Raw genomic sequence first — 21,288 nt, forward strand, 5'->3', positions numbered from 1 at the left:
TATTTGACACTGGTCAAGACGGTTCTCTACTTTTTAGGTGAATCGTTTTGGATCCCGTGTTACAGGAGCTTGGGTATAAAATTATCTCAATTATTATTTTTATTTATATATCAGATGAGAGCGTCAGATTACAGGTATTGGTTAGAATTGTTTTTACCTGATTGACCAGGACCCAAGTAGTGAATTCCCGCTGGCCGGAGCACTTTAAATGGAGAAATGCCGGATAAGATTCCCTAGGTCGGAATCAACTTCAGTGGCGTCTGGTATCTGTTTAAAACAGGGTTTGAAGCCAGAATTGTATCTATTGGTTATGATCTTTGCAGTAATTTAATTGAATTCAGTTTCTTGCACCATAGTGGACTTAGTTTATCTGGACTTAATTTTTTGATCTTACCTATAGTGTCTGTAAGTCTTGATTTCTTTTTCATTAGCTTCCTTGTTGATCTTTGATGTGATCAAGGGCTACTTTTAAGTTAAAACGTGATATTCTAGGGGTCCAAAAAAAGAGAGAAAAGGAGAGAGTGCAGAAATTATATCTATATCTTTGGACCAATCAGGCTAGGGTATTTCTTTGACTCTTTTAATCTTACCAGTGGTTGTCAGGTCTTCTATTTCAGAGAGCGTGAATGGTGTTGACAAGGTATTCCAAAATAATGGCTGGATGGGGAGGTGATGTTAAAAGATCTCCCTGCCTGGGGACATGAAAAGGGAAGTATGTTAAATTATCTTTTATTAAATGGCTGGAGAACTGGAGTACTGCTATTTATTCCTAGCGTTTTCTTGCAGCGTCTTACCTCACGATGATCGGCAAGGCTCACTATGTCCGGCGGCAGCGGGATAGTCCGTCTAGCGATGTGGTAGGTCGGAAAAAGACTGACAAACTACCCGACGGTGGAGCTGTTTATGTATCTTGGATAATTGATGCTAATTGCATACACCCTTGTTGTTTCACCGTGAGGTGTTTCACTCGCGGTTGTTTTGGGAGGGGTTTCCCTTGTAAACACCTGATGGTGGTTTGGCTCCCTTCCGTGATTGGAAGTGAGGCGCCTTTCTGTTTAGGTACGTGGAGAGCGATGATGGACTTCAATCTGTAGTTTTTAGTGAAGCGGGACGCGCTTGTTTAAGTGGTTTAGCGTATATGCGAAATGACAGCCTTTGAAGCTGTAACTGGAAGTAGAAGTTATTGAAACAGCGATTTGAGCATTTATAGTACAGCTGATAATAAGGGAAAGTGAAAATACGACAGGAATGCATATAGATAAATATACCTTCATGCTGATATTATTTACGTTTGCAAGTGAAGACAGACTTCGATTTCTACAGTTTGGAAAGTATATATTTCCATAGGTGATTTAGGAGCCTACAAAGAGGTTGGTGGTAAATGTAGCGATTTAATTATTTACAAAACATATGATTCTAGGGAGAAATAAATCCACGCAGGGAATGCATATAAATGATTATGTTTTCGCGTTAATATCATTTACGTTTATGAGTGAAAACTGACTCCAATGACTGCCTTTTGGAATCAGATGTATCATTTAGGCGATTTAGGTGCCTATAGGGTACTTGGTGGTAAGGAAGGCGCTAAAAATGTACCTAATTCTGAGGATTTGTAAACCCCTGAGGGTGAAGTTTTTGAGTGATTCTACTTTGCAAGTTTGTAATATTTGTGTTTATAGGACAAGAAAGCCTTAGCTTTCTTTATTTAGAAAGTAGATTTCTTCATTATGACACTTAGGCGCCTCTAATGTGGTGGTCTATTGAGGAAGTGAAATTTCCAGGATGGGATGATTCCATTGAATTTTGGTGAATCACATAATTGTGACAATAGTGAATTCAATCGAGGCAACCTATTATTTTTGGGGTATACAGAAATTAGCCTCTGTTCTCGATATATTATTTGTAGATTGTAGGCTGTTCTATATATATTCTTTTTTGATTTCGTGTTATGTAAAGGGGGGTTGCTTACTACGTTTTTAACACTATTATTATAGTTCTTGCCGTGTTTTTTTTGGGGGGGGGTTTATTCCATTCTGATTAATAACAGCATTATTTATATTTACTGGGGGGTTGTTTCGGGTTTTTTCAGGCGTCTAATTAATTTACAGGACAGTGATTTTTCAGGAAATGGCGTGTTCCCACGGAATTTCATTATTCATTCCCTGGCGGAAAGTATTAAAAATAAAAATCCAAAAGACTTCCCTTTTCTTTCGGATTGCTGTACCGCCTTTGGAGTCTGGGGTATGGATTTTTTCAAGAATCCTCCATTTGAATTCATCTGCACAGTGGCCCTTCTCTATGAAGTGTTTTACCATTGGGCATGCAATTTTTTTGGTTCTTATCGCCGAGCGATGTTCATTCAGGCGTGTCATACGCGAAGTTTCTCCCACGTATCCCAGAAGACAGGGACATTGTATGAAGTATACAACGTTGGTTGATTTGCAGTTCCACATTTCTTTTGCTTTTGTTTTGTGGCCATTGTGTTCGAATTCTTCGCCTCGTAGAATGTTGCCACATGAGTTACATGAGGAACAGGGGAAGGTCCCTATTATTGGATTATTTGTTAAAATTGATCTTTGACTGAAATTCTCTCTTTGAGTATTATTTTGAAAGCGGGAGTGAACAATGAACTCTTTTATATTTCTGTTTCTCTTGTGAGCGAAGAGAGGTTTCGCCAATTTCTGTTCACTGGTGCAGTTACTGTTTAATATGTGCCAATTCGAATTTATGACTTGTTTAACCTTTTCATTTACAGTGGAGTGTTTTGTAATGCAAACTAATTGGTCAGTGGATTTAGGAGGTTTGGTTCGCAGGAGACAGTCTCGGTCATAGTACCTTGCTCGCTTGTATGAGTCTCTCACTAAACGGTGAGGATAACCTCTATCTATAAATTTAGTTCTCATAACTATTGCTTGCTTATCAAAGTCATTCAAGTTCGTACAATTACGTCTGACGCGTAAGAATTGAGAGAAGGGTATGCTATTTTTTTGCGATCTTGGGTGGAAGCTACGATAGTGTAGTAGTGTATTCCTAGCTGTAGGTTTTATGTGAAGATCTACTTTTAATGCACCTTCTTCGTTTGTGATTTCAATATCCAGAAATTCTACTTTCTTGTTGCTGATATTGGAGGTGAAGTGGAGGTTAGGGTTTACTGCATTTATCCATTGGAGGAATTCCTCTAGAGTTTCTCTCCCATCGGTCCAGACAAAAAAGATGTCATCAATGTATCTGGACCAATGGGAGATAGACTCATAAAAGGGGGCAATCTCATTATGAATGAATTCCTTCTCGAAGGCTGCCATGAAGATATTGGCTATCGATGGTGCTACCGAGGCACCCATGCTTACACCTTTGATTTGGCGATAGATATGGGATCCAAACTCAAATATATTCTCTGTTAATACAATTTCTAGGCAAGCGAGCAAAAATTCTTTTGGGCAGGGAATTTTGTGTAGATCAATGAACCAACTCGTGGTTTTCATGGCATCAGTAAGGGGAATATTACTATATAGGGACTCTACGTCCATGGTGACTAGTAGTTCATTGTTGCAATTAAAAGAAATTCCTTCAATTTTCTGTATCATGTGACCTGTGTCGCGTATGTATGAATCGATTTTGGGAATGAATGGACGCAAATAATTGTCCACATATTTGGACAGTGGTTCAGTTGCCGTACCTATGGTGGAGACAATGGGACGGTACGGGGGGTTGCTCGCGTGCTTATGTATTTTGGGGAGGCCATAGATACACGCAGTTTTTCCCTGATTGTGATTCAGGAAGTCGAATTCTTTGACATTAATAAAACCGTCTTCAAGGGCAGTTGTAGTTAAGGACATAATTTTCCGCGATAAGTTTATTAGAGAATGCGATCTCAAAGGGACATAAAACGTCGGGTCATCCAGCATTTTGAGCATATTGTTTTCATATTCGGATGTGTCAATGATTACTATGCCACCTCCTTTGTCACATCCCTTGAAGGTTAGGTTTTTGTTGTGGGAAAGAGATGTTAGGGCTTGGTGTTCTTCCTTTTCTAGGTTATAAATTGGTTTCGGGATGTACCTTAATGCCTGATCTAATTTTTTCAAAACTACTAGCTCGAAGGTAGCAACTTCCGGTCCCACTTGTTCTAGACCAGGGCTAAAAGTGGATGGGAGACAGAGGGGTTTTATGAGGGGACGTTCTTCCTCTGATGTATTGTTTAAAGCAAAAAACTTTTTCAACCGGATTTTCCGGAAGAAGGAAATTATGTCACAGTACAACTCAAATAGATTGAGTGTGGAGTGTGGGACGTAGGATAGACCTTTAGATAATAGGTTAGTACTATGGCTATCTAACTCTGATTTTGTTAGATTAAAGATTGGAATTACATGCCTTGTTTCCAATATTGTCTGCTTCGGGTCTCGCGGACAAATTGTGGTTCTTCCTGCTGATGATGGTGTTGGGGCTGGTAATTCCCTCTTGACTGACCTTGGAAGTGGACTCTGGGCCGAACCTCCACTTCACCTCCAATATCAACAACAAGAAAGTAGAATTTCTGGATATTGAAATCACAAACGAAGAAGGTGCATTAAAAGTAGATCTTCACATAAAACCTACAGCTAGGAATACACTACTACACTATCGTAGCTTCCACCCAAGATCGCAAAAAAATAGCATACCCTTCTCTCAATTCTTACGCGTCAGACGTAATTGTACGAACTTGAATGACTTTGATAAGCAAGCAATAGTTATGAGAACTAAATTTATAGATAGAGGTTATCCTCACCGTTTAGTGAGAGACTCATACAAGCGAGCAAGGTACTATGACCGAGACTGTCTCCTGCGAACCAAACCTCCTAAATCCACTGACCAATTAGTTTGCATTACAAAACACTCCACTGTAAATAAAAAGGTTAAACAAGTCATAAATTCGAATTGGCACATATTAAACAGTAACTGCACCAGTGAACAGAAATTGGCGAAACCTCTCTTCGCTCACAAGAGAAACAGAAATATAAAAGAGTTCATTGTTCACTCCCGCTTTCAAAATAATACTCAAAGAGAGAATTTCAGTCAAAGATCAATTTTAACAAATAATCCAATAATAGGGACCTTCCCCTGTTCCTCATGTAACTCATGTGGCAACATTCTACGAGGCGAAGAATTCGAACACAATGGCCACAAAACAAAAGCAAAAGAAATGTGGAACTGCAAATCAACCAACGTTGTATACTTCATACAATGTCCCTGTCTTCTGGGATACGTGGGAGAAACTTCGCGTATGATCCAGACACGCCTGAATGAACATCGCTCGGCGATAAGAACCAAAAAAATTGCATGCCCAATGGTAAAACACTTCATAGAGAAGGGCCACTGTGCAGATGAATTCAAATGGAGGATTCTTGAAAAAATCCATACCCCAGACTCCAAAGGCGGTACAGCAATCCGAAAGAAAAGGGAAGTCTTTTGGATTTTTATTTTTAATACTTTCCGCCAGGGAATGAATAATGAAATTCCGTGGGAACACGCCATTTCCTGAAAAATCACTGTCCTGTAAATTAATTAGACGCCTGAAAAAACCCGAAACAACCCCCCAGTAAATATAAATAATGCTCTTATTAATCAGAATGGAATAAACCCCCCCCCAAAAAAACACGGCAAGAACTATAATAATAGTGTTAAAAATGTAGTAAGCAACCCCCCTTTACATAACACGAAATCAAAAAAGAATATATATAGAACAGCCTACAATCTACAAATAATTTATCGAGAACAGAGGCTAATTTCTGTATACCCCAAAAATAATAGGTTGCCTCGATTGAATTCACTATTGTCACAATTATGTGATTCACCAAAATTCAATGGAATCATCCCATCCTGGAAATTTCACTTCCTCAATAGACCACCACATTAGAGGCGCCTAAGTGTCATAATGAAGAAATCTACTTTCTAAATAAAGAAAGCTAAGGCTTTCTTGTCCTATAAACACAAATATTACAAACTTGCAAAGTAGAATCACTCAAAAACTTCACCCTCAGGGGTTTACAAATCCTCAGAATTAGGTACATTTTTAGCGCCTTCCTTACCACCAAGTACCCTATAGGCACCTAAATCGCCTAAATGATACATCTGATTCCAAAAGGCAGTCATTGGAGTCAGTTTTCACTCATAAACGTAAATGATATTAACGCGAAAACATAATCATTTATATGCATTCCCTGCGTGGATTTATTTCTCCCTAGAATCATATGTTTTGTAAATAATTAAATCGCTACATTTACCACCAACCTCTTTGTAGGCTCCTAAATCACCTATGGAAATATATACTTTCCAAACTGTAGAAATCGAAGTCTGTCTTCACTTGCAAACGTAAATAATATCAGCATGAAGGTATATTTATCTATATGCATTCCTGTCGTATTTTCACTTTCCCTTATTATCAGCTGTACTATAAATGCTCAAATCGCTGTTTCAATAACTTCTACTTCCAGTTACAGCTTCAAAGGCTGTCATTTCGCATATACGCTAAACCACTTAAACAAGCGCGTCCCGCTTCACTAAAAACTACAGATTGAAGTCCATCATCACTCTCCACGTACCTAAACAGAAAGGCGCCTCACTTCCAATCACGGAAGGGAGCCAAACCACCATCAGGTGTTTACAAGGGAAACCCCTCCCAAAACAACCGCGAGTGAAACACCTCACGGTGAAACAACAAGGGTGTATGCAATTAGCATCAATTATCCAAGATACATAAACAGCTCCACCGTCGGGTAGTTTGTCAGTCTTTTTCCGACCTACCACATCGCTAGACGGACTATCCCGCTGCCGCAGGACATAGTGAGCCTTGCCGATCATCGTGAGGTAAGACGCTGCAAGAAAACGCTAGGAATAAATAGCAGTACTCCAGTTCTCCAGCCATTTAATAAAAGATAATTTAACATACTTCCCTTTTCATGTCCCCAGGCAGGGAGATCTTTTAACATCACCTCCCCATCCAGCCATTATTTTGGAATACCTTGTCAACACCATTCACGCTCTCTGAAATAGAAGACCTGACAACCACTGGTAAGATTAAAAGAGTCAAAGAAATACCCTAGCCTGATTGGTCCAAAGATATAGATATAATTTCTGCACTCTCTCCTTTTCTCTCTTTTTTTGGACCCCTAGAATATCACGTTTTAACTTAAAAGTAGCCCTTGATCACATCAAAGATCAACAAGGAAGCTAATGAAAAAGAAATCAAGACTTACAGACACTATAGGTAAGATCAAAAAATTAAGTCTAGATAAACTAAGTCCACTATGGTGCAAGAAACTGAATTCAATTAAATTACTGCAAAGATCATAACCAATAGATACAATTCTGGCTTCAAACCCTGTTTTAAACAGATACCAGACGCCACTGAAGTTGATTCCGACCTAGGGAATCTTATCCGGCATTTCTCCATTTAAAGGGCTCCGGCCAGCAGGAATTCACTACTTGGGTCCTGGTCAATCAGGTAAAAACAATTCTAACCAATACCTGTAATCTGACGCTCTCATCTGATATATAAATAAAAATAATAATTGAGATAATTTTATACCCAAGCTCCTGTAACACGGGATCCAAAACGATTCACCTAAAAAGTAGAGAACCGTCTTGACCAGTGTCAAATAAGTGATCTCTATTGTAAGTATTACAGACGTAAATAACAAATCATTATTTAAGAACAACACTGACAAAACAAGAGAAACAAACAATTTGAATGCGTTTAGACTATATAAAAACTAGTTAAATTAATTTTCATGTCATTTGATCGTCTTTTCTCAGCAATATAGCATCATAAATGAGCCGTCAAAAGACCATTCTTTTATCTTTTCCTAGACCAATTGTATGGTTGTAAGTCATCCTAAGCATATCAAATGCTTTCCAAACTACTGAAGTAGGAAATCCGCCATAAAAATATGGTAATCGATTTTGTAGTCTCTTATCCCACGTTTTCCAAGTCCCAAGTTAAGACAAATGTCTTTTTGGACCCAGAGAGAATATGTAAGGAAATGACAAGAATATAATTGAACAATGGAAACTACTGTTGTTTTTTTGATTGTTAAACATAAACTGGACTAAATGGCTGTAGAGACTAAAATTGAAGATATTATTAAACTTGTATAAATTGCATATACTTTGTCACTATGTATATATAATCTATGTATATTTTCACTCTTTAGAAATTGTGTGGCTACTCCATGAAGAAGGCGCTGGACGCCGAAACGCGCGTAGAGACTCATTTTTCGCCACTGATTTATTATTGATGAATTTACTCATGTTTTCATATGTTTTTAGAAATCTTGTATGAATTTTTAATTTTTATGATTGCGTTTTAATAATGATTTATTAATTGTATAATTGTTAAATAAAAACACTTAAGTCTTACAGTCAGTCTCAGCCAATTGTTCATTTAATTCACCATTAATGTGTTTGAGAAATTAGTTGCCTAGGTTGCTACTTTTCGATTGTATTAATTTCCCTGACCTAGGAACTACAAAATTCATATAATCAGGGGGTCCTTGTTAGATACACGCCAATAGGTGTGCATGCACACATGTGCATGCACACCGGAATCGGTATTTTACCATCAAATTGAATTTGATGGTAAAATACCGATTCTGTAAGGCTTGTGGGACTCAGTAGAGTCCCACCTACATCTCAAAATTACCGAATCGGTAAAAATACTGATTCCGTAATTTACAGAATGGGTAAATTTACCAATCGGTAAATTTACCGATTCTGTAATAATTTGCCCCCTACATCTCAAATTTCTTTTACCGGTCGGTAACGGCCGAATTCGGCCGTTACCGACCGGTAAAAGCCTACCTACATCTGGCCCTTGATGCCTCAAATGCTATTGCCAGGTTCTAGTCTCCGCTTCCAAGGTGTCTTAGGATTCCTCCCTTCCTCTGATAGTACCAACTGATAACACTACCTTGGTTATTTATTAACATTATTTGGCCATTGCAAGTTCTTCCTTGCCTCTCTATCTCTGAAATACGGTGCTTTGTACTAGCTAATGAATGTGTTTGATCTGCACCTGCAGAGGAGAAAAACATGCAGAAAAACAACTTTCACATATTAAATGTCTCACCTGTAAGCTTAAAGCCTACTATCATGCTAACTGAACAGTTTTTTTTAAGTGCATATTAATTCTACAACCTACATATAATCCATTAAATCATGCTGTACTCTTATATGTGGCACAATAAACTAATACATGCATTATTAACCAAAAGACGACAACTGGTCACAATTTATAAAGAAAGCATTAAACACATGTATGATTCATTCTCATTAATCCCTGGCGAATTAGTGCATTAAATGCATTTCAGCGCACAACCTTAAAATTGAAACCTATAGAAGATTACTATCAGCAATCCAGATGTCTCTGAAAAGGAACAACGTTAATATGCACACACAAGATGCACTTCCTATACCTTTGGTGCACCATCTCATTGGTATTATTGAATCACATGAGTACATAAGACCAAATGTATATATATATATATATATATATATATATATATATATATATATATATATATATATATAAATATATATACATATATATATATATATATATATATATATATATATATATATATATATATGGATATATATATATATATAGATATTTGTTTTTTTTTACCTACTGGGGGCCGGAAGTAGGTAGTTATAGTTACGACCTAGTTTCCATAGGAAAACTGTTTTTTGTTTTCCCAATAACTTTGGCGCAGGATGACTAATCTTTGCAAAATTTTCAGAACTCGTGGGGCGCTCCGGTCAGCTCCTATCCTGAAAGATTCGGGGTGATTCAGTCAGCGGGGGCTGAGTAAAAAGGGGCGTCCCAAAACTTCTTTTCTCCATATTATTTTCCATTTTAAACTTTAGACATGGCTACAGCCCAAAATTGCTGAACGAAATTACACCACATTTGGCAAAAATGTAGCCCTTGTTTCAGAAAGAACTCTTTTTGTTAAATAGTGTAAATTCGCTCAGTAGTTCCTGAGAAATAAAAAAAAAAGAGGTTGGAAAATGATTTTCCCATAGGAAACTTTAGACACGACTACAGCTCAAACTGCTGAACGGAATTACACAGAATTTGGCAAAAAGGTGGTGCTTGGTTCAGAAAGCGCCCTTTTTCTAAATGGTGTAAATCCGTTCAGTAGTTGCTGAAAAAATCAAAAAATAACAGTTTCGATATACAGAGGCGTGGTGGATCCGCGGACCCTCCAGACCACAAGCTTTATTCTAATTGGCAGTCAACACTCCAAACCAGGAACTGCTGGCAGCCATCTTGTGTCTTGGTAACCGAGGCACAAGAAAACAAGGAAAGAAAGGTGAGAAAAAGAAAAGGGGGCAGGGTAGAAATACCCTGACCCCCAAGGCCTGCTCAGGGGGTCACACAAGGACCCCCAGGGCCCAAAAAAGCATTTCTTAAGAAAAAAAAGAAATAGGCGAGATTTGCGCACCCAGCGCAAATTTCGTCTGAAAATATTTTTGAAAAACGTAGCTCGGTCTCCCGCACTTCATTAATATTTAGCCCCTGGGAGGGCCAAGTCCTGGGGCATTCATTAATGTAATTGATCCACCCCGGGGCTTTCCATAAATATTTGTAGGGGCACACGGCCCCTGCGGTCCCCTGGGGCTTCTTATTTTCAGTGAAGCCCCGGGGATCGCCACCTCCCTGGGCTTTTATTAATTATAATCACAGGAGAGCACACAGCCCCCCCTGCCCTGGGGACCTCCACTCCCGGGGCTTTTATTTAAAAAAAATATACTTGTGTGGGGGGCTCGAGCCCCCTCACATGCCCTGTAGACCGCCACCTCCCCGAGCTGTACAATAGGTGGAAGGGTGGCTGCGCGCCCCCCTCCTGGAACCCTTGATGGCCCTGGGGACTGCCACCACTCAGGATCAGCTCCTGCAGTGTCCTGGGGTGTCCTGCAGTTTGCAATGATAGGTCAGGAGCCGCACGGCTCCCGCCCTGCAGGGTAACCTGCTCTTGCTTCACTGAAGCAAAGCAGATTGATTTTCTACTCTGGGAGCTGCATGTCAGCAGCTCCCCATGTGGAAAAGCAATGCCGGCTCCCGCAGGACACGGGGAGCTGTCTGGACCGTGGGGGCATTGTGACTCCCGTACAGTTCCATCGGATAGGGCCTGCCCCGGGGGATGGGGTTCCCGGGGCTAGAAGTGGTCCAGGAGGCGGGCCATGTGGCCCCCTCCCCAAAGATTATTTAAAATAAAGGCTGGCCCAGGTGGATGGGGTCCCTGGGGCCAATAGAGCCCTCAGGAGGGGGTCACGCAGCGCCCTCCATAAAAAAAATATTTGGCCATGCCCCGGGGATGGGGTCCCCGGGGTCGGAATTGGCTACTGGAGGGCCCTCTTTCCGTTAATATATATATATATATATTTTTTTTTAATGGAGGTCAGGCCCTGGGGTATTGGGTCCCCAGGGCCCAAAAAAAGAAAAAGAAGGGGGGCTCACACAGCCCCATTCCCCCAAAAAATATTTTTAAAAAACCCGCCCCCTCCCAGCAACACTGGTGCGTTTTAAGTTGGGTAATTAATTCCCATTCAATATTGGGGTCCCTGGTGCCAACTAGCCCACCAAGTACCTCCGGTAAGCACCAGAGGGCTGCGTTGCACAGAGGTGGTCCAGGCCTCGCCCATTTTTACACCTCTCTGCAACGCAGCTCTGTGGCGCGTACCGGAGGTACCTCGTGGCCTAGTTGGACCCCAGGGACCCACAGGATTAAAGGGGACTTTATCCCCCAACTTAAAACGCGCCAAAGGATGTGTTTCCTTAGTGGTGAAGAAAGGGGGCGCTGCCTAAGGTGATATGTGTGCATTTTAAATTAGGGAATTAATTCCCCTTCAATCCTGAGGGCCCCCGGGGGGCAACTAGCCCACCAGGTACCTCCAGTAAGCCCCACAGGCCTGTGTTGCAGAGACTTGGTCCAGGCCATGCCCCTTTTTACACCTCTCTGCAATGCAGCTATGTGGCGCTTACTGGTGGTACCTCGCAGACTAGTTGGACCCGAGGGACCCTCAGGATTCAAGGGGACTTTATCCCCCAACTTAAAACTCGCCACAGAATGCGTTTCCTTAGTGGTGAAGGGAGGGGGGGGACCTGAGGTGGCATGTGTGCAAACACGCCCTTTTGCGCATTTTCAGTTGGGGAATTAATTCCTTTCAATCCTGAGGGTCCCTGGGGGCCAACTAGCCCAGCAGGTACCTCCAGTAAGTGCCACAGGGCTGCATTACAGAGAGGTGGTCCAGGCCACAACCCTTTTTACATCTCTGTCTACCTCTCACCAATGAGACTGCATGGGGCTTACTGGAGTTAAAAGGTAGACTAATTGGCCCCTAAAGGACCCACAGCAGTGAAGGGGACTTCAATCCCCATCCAAGAGCGGACCAGGGAGCGCATTTGTAGACTGGTATGCAAAGTGGGCATGGCCTGGTACGAGTACTTACCAGTGCTGCTGTGTGGGACAGACTGGAGGTAATAGTTTGGGAAGTTGGCCCCTAAGGATGTCCTTGGGGGCCAACTACCCCTTTTGTTACCGCCAGTAAGTCCCACACAGCGGAATTGCTAAGACATCTTCGGAGGCCATGGCCCCCTTTCTCTATAACTCTGCAAACGTGCCTCATGGCAGACTATGAGATGGGGGATGAAGTCCAATTTAGTGCTGAGGGAGTTTGGCAGCCAAGAATCCCTCCTGGTACCTCCTGTAAGTCCTACACAGAGGAATTCCTGAGCATTGGTTGGACGCCCAGCACCCTTTCTCCACCACTCTGCAAACGCGACTACTAGTTAAAGTAGCATATTTCTGCACCTCTGACTTAGAGGTAGTTTTAATTCCCCTGGCCTATCACGTACTAGGGCTTTACAGAGGAGGTCATGCTAATCACAGGGGTACCCCAACGCATGGTGTTCCCTAGTGTATGTAGGTGTTTTCACTGTATTCTTAATGTCTTTTAGCATAGCACTGACTCTAGGCCTGCAGGCCTGGTTAGTCAGAGTCCGTTACCACAGATGATTTTGCAACAAGGCCTCTTTCTGCTCCTCTGTTTGTTCTTTCTGCACATGTCTTGCTTCTTCCTGCACTTTTCTTCATGTTTGTGGATTTCTGTTGCTTCTTTCTCCATTTCTTTTGCTTCTTTCTGTGCGTTTTTTCTTCTTTCTTTACATGTTCTACCTCTGTAGGCATAGTTAGAAACGCATTTAAAAAACCCTTGAAATTACTTGAAAAAAAACATAGGTTTCAGGCACATTATAGTTAGAAATTAGCATTTAAAAAACTTAGAAATTCACAGAAAAAAACATAGGTTTTAGGGAAAGTTATAGTTAGTTGGTCATTTCACTCGTACAAAACCAGAGAAATTCCCCATTATAGTTAGTTCAGCTAACTATAACTCGCATCCCCGCAATGCAATGCTGATGACATCACATATTACATCATCATGACATGGTCAGTGACATCACTGATGACAATCAGCCCACATTACTGTAAACCTGAAATCAAAGTTAGATAATCGTCTCATTATGCTTTCACTTGTAATGGTGCTCGGGGGCATATCTCAGCACCCTGCGCACTGATTTCTTTGGTGGATGTATGATTGGAAAACCTAGAATCTCACCTTTCCCAATATATCTCTGGATCTCTGCTTGTGGATCACCCATATGGGCTAATTCCCAGTGGGGATTCACACCACTAGAATTCAAGAAATATTGTTTTAGGGGAAAAGTGGCAACCTGGCCAAAAGTCTTGGTGCACTCCTAATGGACACAATCAGTCTTTCTGCCCCCACAGGGGTTGATGGAGGTGTGTATCCCCCCACTGCAGACTGCCCACTGGACATCAGGGAATAGAACTGAAAGAAAAAAGGAAGGGGCAGCTTATCCTGGTATAGGACCATCCTCCCGTCCAAAAAGGGTTGAATAAAGTTTTTCTGTCTCCCTGGGCGGTAAATCTGGGGGGTTTCTCCCAAACTGCCCCTGTGAGAGTAGATAGCCCACTAGAACTAAAGTGGGTGGGTGGCCCAACCTGGCGTAAGACAATGACCCCTCCCCAAAAGTGTCAATGCGGTTCTTCTGACTCCATTCATGGGGGATTGGTGGTTTGCCACGAGTCTGTCCCACGAAGGTAGAGAGGCCCACTATATACCATGGATTTTACAGTATCCAAAAAAGGGATGAGGTCAGCGCATCTGACACTGTGCGATACCCCCTCCTCGGGGGGGGGCAGATAGGAAGATGCACTGATTGCGGTTTGCCCATAATCTGCCCACTCCCAAATGGTAGAAATCCCACTAGACATCAATCATTTTAAAATAGGCAAAAAAATGGTTAGGAAGCTTCCACTCTGGCATTAGGCAAACCCCTCAAAAAGGGTCAGTACAGTCTTTCTGTTCCCCATAGGAGGTATATTGAGGGCAAACTGGCAGAGGTAGAAAGCCACTATATACCAATGAGACGGGGGTTTGTGGAGCCCTGCATATTCCAGAACTTTCTAACACAGGAATTTGAGGAAACTCATATTTGTTATGCCAAAGTTTGTGGTTTCTAGGGCAGTGCTAGCAGGAAAACACATGGTTTTTATGCAAGGCATACACCCTGGACTCCCTTTGGTGCATAGCTTTTAGAATTGTCTAGGTTTCGTAGGTTCCTCTGGGAGTCAACCGAGCCTATGCCAAAAATACACAACTACTCACATTGGTGAAATAAAGTGTTGGTTTTGAGTGGAAAAATGTAATGTGCCCATGTTAACTTTAAGGATCAGTTGGTACCCTAGCGTATTTATTAGAGGGTTCAATGGGTTAGGCTAAAATCTGAACGGGATGGAGATGCTAATTATGCAGATATAGAGGGGAAAAACGAATGAATTCCCCTATTCTATTCAGGGAAGGGTTTGCACCAAACAAACATACAAATAAGCCATGTGTCTTTAACATTGCAACTATTCCTCATTGAAGGCGTGGGAGGAATATAGGGTGCCCTTTCCCTATTCCTCCCCTCTTATTTTCTTTTCCACGGTCCTCATGAAGCGCTCTGGGATCCACTAGGGACCACAGAGTAGCGCAAAACATGTCGACCCCTCACAATTAGACACCACATCACTTTTACACATGGGTTGAGAGAAGTGGGAATTAATTTGTTTTTTTGCCCCTCTAGCTGCATAATTAGCATCTCCATCCCCGTTCAAACATTAGCCTAACCCTTTGGACCTCTAATAAATACGCTAGGGTAACAACTGGTTATTTTATCTGCACTCACCCACAGCACTTGGCCCACGCACCCACATGCACAACCGTGGCAACTCCTAAAAAGATCTCCATCAAAGTGCCCTCCACGAGGGCCCATGAGGGACTACAGCGCCACCCCCCGAGGAGCAGTGCCCAGGGATGATGCTTTACACTTGCAATGGTGTGTGAGGGCACAACAGACACAGGAGTATCACTCTCTCCACTCACACTCCCATTCCTCTTTGGAGACCCCGCATCCTAATGTGCAACTAGAACAGGCTGCCCCTCACCCTATCGTTCTAGGAACTAGTACCTCCACCTGTGTGCCTCTAGCTGTCACCTCCGGTGGAGAAGTGAAAGCCCTGTCTTCTTTCATAGGAGTAGCCTCCTTCCGGGTGGGGCAATAATTGTTTAATCACTTGATTGATTGGCAAGTGTTTGTTATTACTGTGGGTGCCATCTTAGAGTGGTATACTCTATATTAAGCTTATGTGAGGAATATTCTCGGGGTTTGGGATATTTGTGAGCTGATAGCTTTTATGTGTTCTCCAACCCCACCCCCTCCCTTCTTTTTTTTCCGAGTACCAATGTGTATCAATGTTCTTTAATCGCATACTCTTATGTTTGGATTAATTTTGATTCTGTGATGCAAATGAAATCCTAAGAAATCATTTGTTTATGCAGTGACGTTTGAATTGTTTAATGCATTTGAATTTTGTTCCACATACCTGAATTCAAAATCAACTCTCCGCTGTGACCATTTGTTTATGTACCATTGTTTACCTGGGTCCAGTGGTCTTACAGGTCACCCCATTTATATTAACCCACAATTAGAGTAGCACACAACAAGAGTACCTCTTACTTCCCTTCTTTCTCTCTCTACTTAGGAACGGTGACTCCCTTTCGGTATAAGTTTAACTTCCGGAGCGCGGGTCGCCGGACCTTTTCAATAGATCCTAGAGCCCAGAGCCCCCCTCTTTTGATTAATAGGATTAACCACTTATAACCACTGTTTTTTTATGGTATTGAAATCACTTGAAAACACTGGAAAAACCCCACCAGAATGTACCAAAAATAGAAACTGAAAATAGGAAAGCCTATACATATGCAAAAACTCTGGTAAAAAATATTTCTAATCACTCTGTCTGTCCCTGAAACCTGAAAATATGGCGATCTCATCACAGCACATCTTATGTTGATGTTATTTTTGGAAAAACATATACACTTTCTTGCACAGCACAATTTCCCTTTTTGCACTAACCCACACCCAACAAAATATATTTTGCAAAATGGTGGCTACTGTTTGGGTGTTCTCCACAGGATTACGTAAATCCTTGGAAACTTTAGAGTACCCAGAATATGGAAAAATGGACAAACATGTGTAGAAAAAAGTTATGAAAACGTAATTTTGAATTCCCTAAACATCCAAATAGGGGTTTAGCACTGGGGTGAAAAACCTCACCAGCTAAGGGCATACATTCTTTATATAATATTCTATTCATGAAGGGTAAAAATATTTTGGTTCCAATCAAGACCCTTTATTTACACTTATTAGTTGCACTTAGAATAGAATAACTACCATGATTTTCCCCTTTTAAAGGCAGAAATGTTTCTTAATAAAGCAAAGTTAATTTTTTTAATACAGTTGTGCATTCTAAATAACCTCATTATGTACTTTCCCTTATTTTTACTACAGGTAATCACACCCTATGAGTAGTAGTTGGGAATTATCTGCAGCTTCTGCTCCGGGTTATTCGTCAAATTTTATTAAATGTTGAGCAGCATATTCAAATGCTATTAGTATTGTGGCAAATTGATAATGCATGACCAATGAAAGCAACCTGAATGTGAGCATCTGTTGTTATTGGCACTTTTGTTTTTCACACTTTTTATTTTTAGCACAATACGTGCCCTCACATCAAAAAAGAATGTAAGGTGGGCAAACCTGCACCTAAGGAGAATGCAACCCAAATCCTGCTGCTGATTAAAAAAAAAGAAGTTGTAAGAACAAAAGTTTCACCCCATACTACTCTTGAACACATCAGGTTCCATTATCCAGGTCCAAGCCTGACTTAAAGCCAAGAACAACAATTGTTAACTTTGGGGATTACAGAGAAAAAGAAAAATTATGACCAAGGCAAAACAGATGCAGAAGAAGTCATTCGGGATAGACAGACAATATCATTTACAAATATACCCTGATATGTCATTCAAGACTTCGAAACACCATTAGAAGCAGAAACAGTTAATACCAGAGTTCCTATTGGCAAGGGAACAAGCTACGCTCGTACAAATTACTCAATTGAAAGTGTTGGCAGACGGTACACTTCAGATATTCAGTTACGTTTTCACAGCACAAGACTTCTGACCTGAGAACCAATAGAGGGAAAAGAAGAAAGAAAAATGAAGAGACCTGTTAGAAATGGGGTTCTCTTGTTGGCAATGGTTTGCACCGTTGTCCAAGTAGGAACACTTCTTCCTCGTCAGAGTAAGGGGAACACTTCTAAAATAACCCCTGCTCACCCCTTTGAAGCTTGGCATGAGCAGACAGGCTTATCTCAGAGGCAGTGTGTAAAGCATGTGTGCACACATACAGTAATACAGTGAAAACACTCAAAATGGACACCACACCAGTTTGGAAACATAAGTAATCTTTATCTAAACCAAACAAGACCAACATTACAAAAATCTGCAATACAGTTATCAAAATAAACTTCTTAGAAGGTAAAACAGTCGGTAGCAAACAATAGATGCAACCCTTTTAACAAAAAGTACATTGGATGCGTCAAAATCAAAAACAAGAACAGCTGCAGGAAAGGTGATGCGTCAGTTTATTACACACAGGGAAGGTGATGCGTCGTTTCTTTACTCCAGGGGAGGTTATGCATTGGTTTCTTACTACACGGGGAGGTGATGCATTGGTTTCTTAATGCGGCCCCAGTGTCCTTGTAGACTTGCCGCCCCGGTGCGATGCGTGGGGATCGGGGATGCATCAGTTCTCGGTGCGATGGTGGCAACGGTGCTACGTTGGTTTCTTCAGCCGCAGTTCCACGATGCATTGGTTCTTGCGGCCACAAAGCAGGGCCTGTGTCGGAATCTGTGTGGTGATCTCAGACTCCATAGATTGGTGCACTTGTTGCGACGTGCTGCAATTTTTCCTGTCCCAGGCAGGCAATGCGTCAGTTTCTTCAGCGGCACGATGACGATGCATGAAATTCTCTCCGCACGCCGGCGATGCATCAAAATCAGGTGCGGATGTGTAGTGCTTTTCTCAGTTGCATCGCTTTTCCAGCTCCCTACAGCAGGAGCAACCTCCAGAGGCCCAGAACTGCAGCAGGCACCAATTGGCAGGTCAGAACCCCCAGCAAGGATGTTCCGGGCGCTGCATGTGAAGTTGAACATTGGACGGGTTGGTAGTAGTCCTGAACCTCCTTGGAAGTTCTTCCAACTCACGTTACTGGAATTACTGATAGATCTTTTTGATCTTGTCGAGGAAGTTGATTCATCGTCGGACGAAGTGTCTTGTTTGTTTGTCATGTAGTCTTCCTTAGTGTACTGGTACACATTTTCCCTCTCAAAATGTTTGATATCTTTTTGCAGTTTGGTGACTTTCCTCTGCAAGAGGTAGTTTTTATGGTCATTCATTTTGGTATTTATCTCAGCCAAGCGTGTCTCCCAGGTGCAGAATGTAATGGTTGTTTTCAGTGCATTCTCTGCAATGGTTATTTTTATTAATAGGGCTTCTGATAGGTGTTTGGCTTTGCTAATTATAAGTACAAGCCAGTCACGTATGCATAGCCAAGCTATTTGGCTCCAATCCTTCCTGAATATTATACCATCTAGGCATATCCATGGTGCTACCGACACGATGAGGCCATATGGAGCTATATTGGCCCGCAGATATTCTGTAATGATTGCTCCATACATCGCTAATTTTACCTGTTGTGTTTTGAGGGCGGCTATATTGTTCCAGTCACCTTGAACGGTACTTGTTGAGGCTGAGCCTTCCATTCCTATGAGGCTAGGTGTCTTCATGATTTCAGACACTATGTCATCATCATAGCTTAGACCTATCTGTTCTGTCATTGTAGAGTTAGATAGTGTAGGAAAGAGTAAAGAGTAGGTCCTTCAGCTGATCCACCATGCTAAATAATTCTATTTATCAAAAGAGCTGGACTCTAGGAGCTATTGAAAAGGTCCGGTGACCCGTGCTCCTGAAGTGAAACTTATACCAAAAGGGAGTCACCGTTCTTAAGTAGAGAGAGAAAGAAGGGAAGTAAGAGGTAATCTCGTTGTGTGCTACTCTAATTGTGGGGGGAAGGGTGTCTTCATCTTGATGCCCTCACACAAACCGAAGGATGTCATGCTTCATCATTGGGCTCTTGCTCCTCGTCGGGCCGGCGTTCCAATGCCCTACGGGTCACCCGAAGGGTCTCCTTTTCGGAGATCATTTGATGAAATGATATGGGCGCGTGGGTGTAAGTGGCAATGAAGACCTAGAAGGTGTATTAGAATTGACTGGAGGGAGAGTGGTTAATTTTTATTAAGGTGATCCTTCTGTCATTATTAAAACAAAGTGTATGGTGCTGCTTTAAGGAGTATTATGTCCCTTGGTAGCTGGGTAACTCTATGTACCTAGTGGGCATATGTTCTGGTCAACATGTTTCGCTCTTTAATGGTCTCAGGGGGAGATTCAGGGTGCTTCGTCAGGACCGAGTTCTAACTTCAGTGGCCTAAAAATATTGGTGCCCCCGCATAAATGAAAGGAGTAGAACTTCTGAAATGACAAGATTCAAGAAACAAAGATACAGTTTACCATTAGGATATCTATACCAATGGAAGTTTTGCCAAGGCCTTGATTCTCCATCGGATGGCCGGGTGCTTGTAGCTTGAAGTATGATCATTACTGCTGATAGTTGCGTTATATAAACATGAGAACAGCTGCAGGAAAGGTGATGCATCAGTTTCTTACACGCAGGGAAGGTGATGTGTCGTTTCCCTACTCCAGGGGAGGTGATGCATTGCTTTCTTACTACAGGGGGATGTTATGCATTGGTTTCTTACTGCGGTCCCAGTGTCCTTGTAGACTTGCCTCCCCAGGGCGATGCATGGGGATCAGGGATGTATCAGTTCTCGATGCGATGGTTGCATTGGTTCTTGCTACCACACAGCATGGCCTGTGTCGGAATCTGTGTGGTGATCTCAGACTCCGTGGATTGGTGCACTTGATGCGACGTGCTGCAATTTCTCCTGTCGCGGGCAGGCAATGCATCAGTTTCTTCAGCGGCACGATGACGATGCATGGAATTCTTTCCGCACGTTGGCTATGCATCAAAATCAGATGCAGATGCATGGTGCTTTTCTTAGTTGCATCGCTTTTCCAGCTCCCAACAGCAGGAACAACCTCCAGAGGCCCAGAACAGCAGCAGGCACCTATTGGCCGGTCAGAACCCCCAGCAAGGATGTTCAGGGGTGCTGCGGGTGAAGTCTTTGTGTTCCTGAGACTTCAGAACAGGAGGAAAGTTCTATTTCAAGCCATTGGACATCATCCTCAAGCAGCAGACAAAGCATACAACAAAGCTGTTGTCCTTTCCTTGGCAGAAACAGCTACTGCAGACCAACCCCAGACAGCACACAGAAAAGGTGCAGTACTTCTCCTTCAGTTTCTACTTGACAAAGGTTTCTCTTGAATTCCAGAAGTAATCTAATGTTCAGTGGTCTGTGCCCCACTTTTAATTAGTTTTTTCTGTGATTGCAGCAACGCTCTTTGCCAGCCAAAACCAGCTCTGTCCTCTAAGGCAGTTGCCCAGCAGGAGGTGGAGACAGCATTGTCCAAAGCAGACCAGGCCCATTCAGTTGTAAAATAAATCTCCTCCCCCCTACTCTAAATGCAGCCCAGGTCTAGTGACTCATTCAGGAAAGCAGGACACACATCACCCCCCCGCCCCAGTGGCTGTCTGAGAGAATGCACTTCCCCTGAACCTATCACTCCAAAGCCAGACAGTGAATCCACAAACCAGCAGA

Source organism: Lissotriton helveticus, chromosome 12 (genome assembly GCF_964261635.1).
Source record: "Lissotriton helveticus chromosome 12, aLisHel1.1, whole genome shotgun sequence".
Taxonomy (NCBI): Eukaryota; Metazoa; Chordata; class Amphibia; order Caudata; family Salamandridae; genus Lissotriton; species Lissotriton helveticus.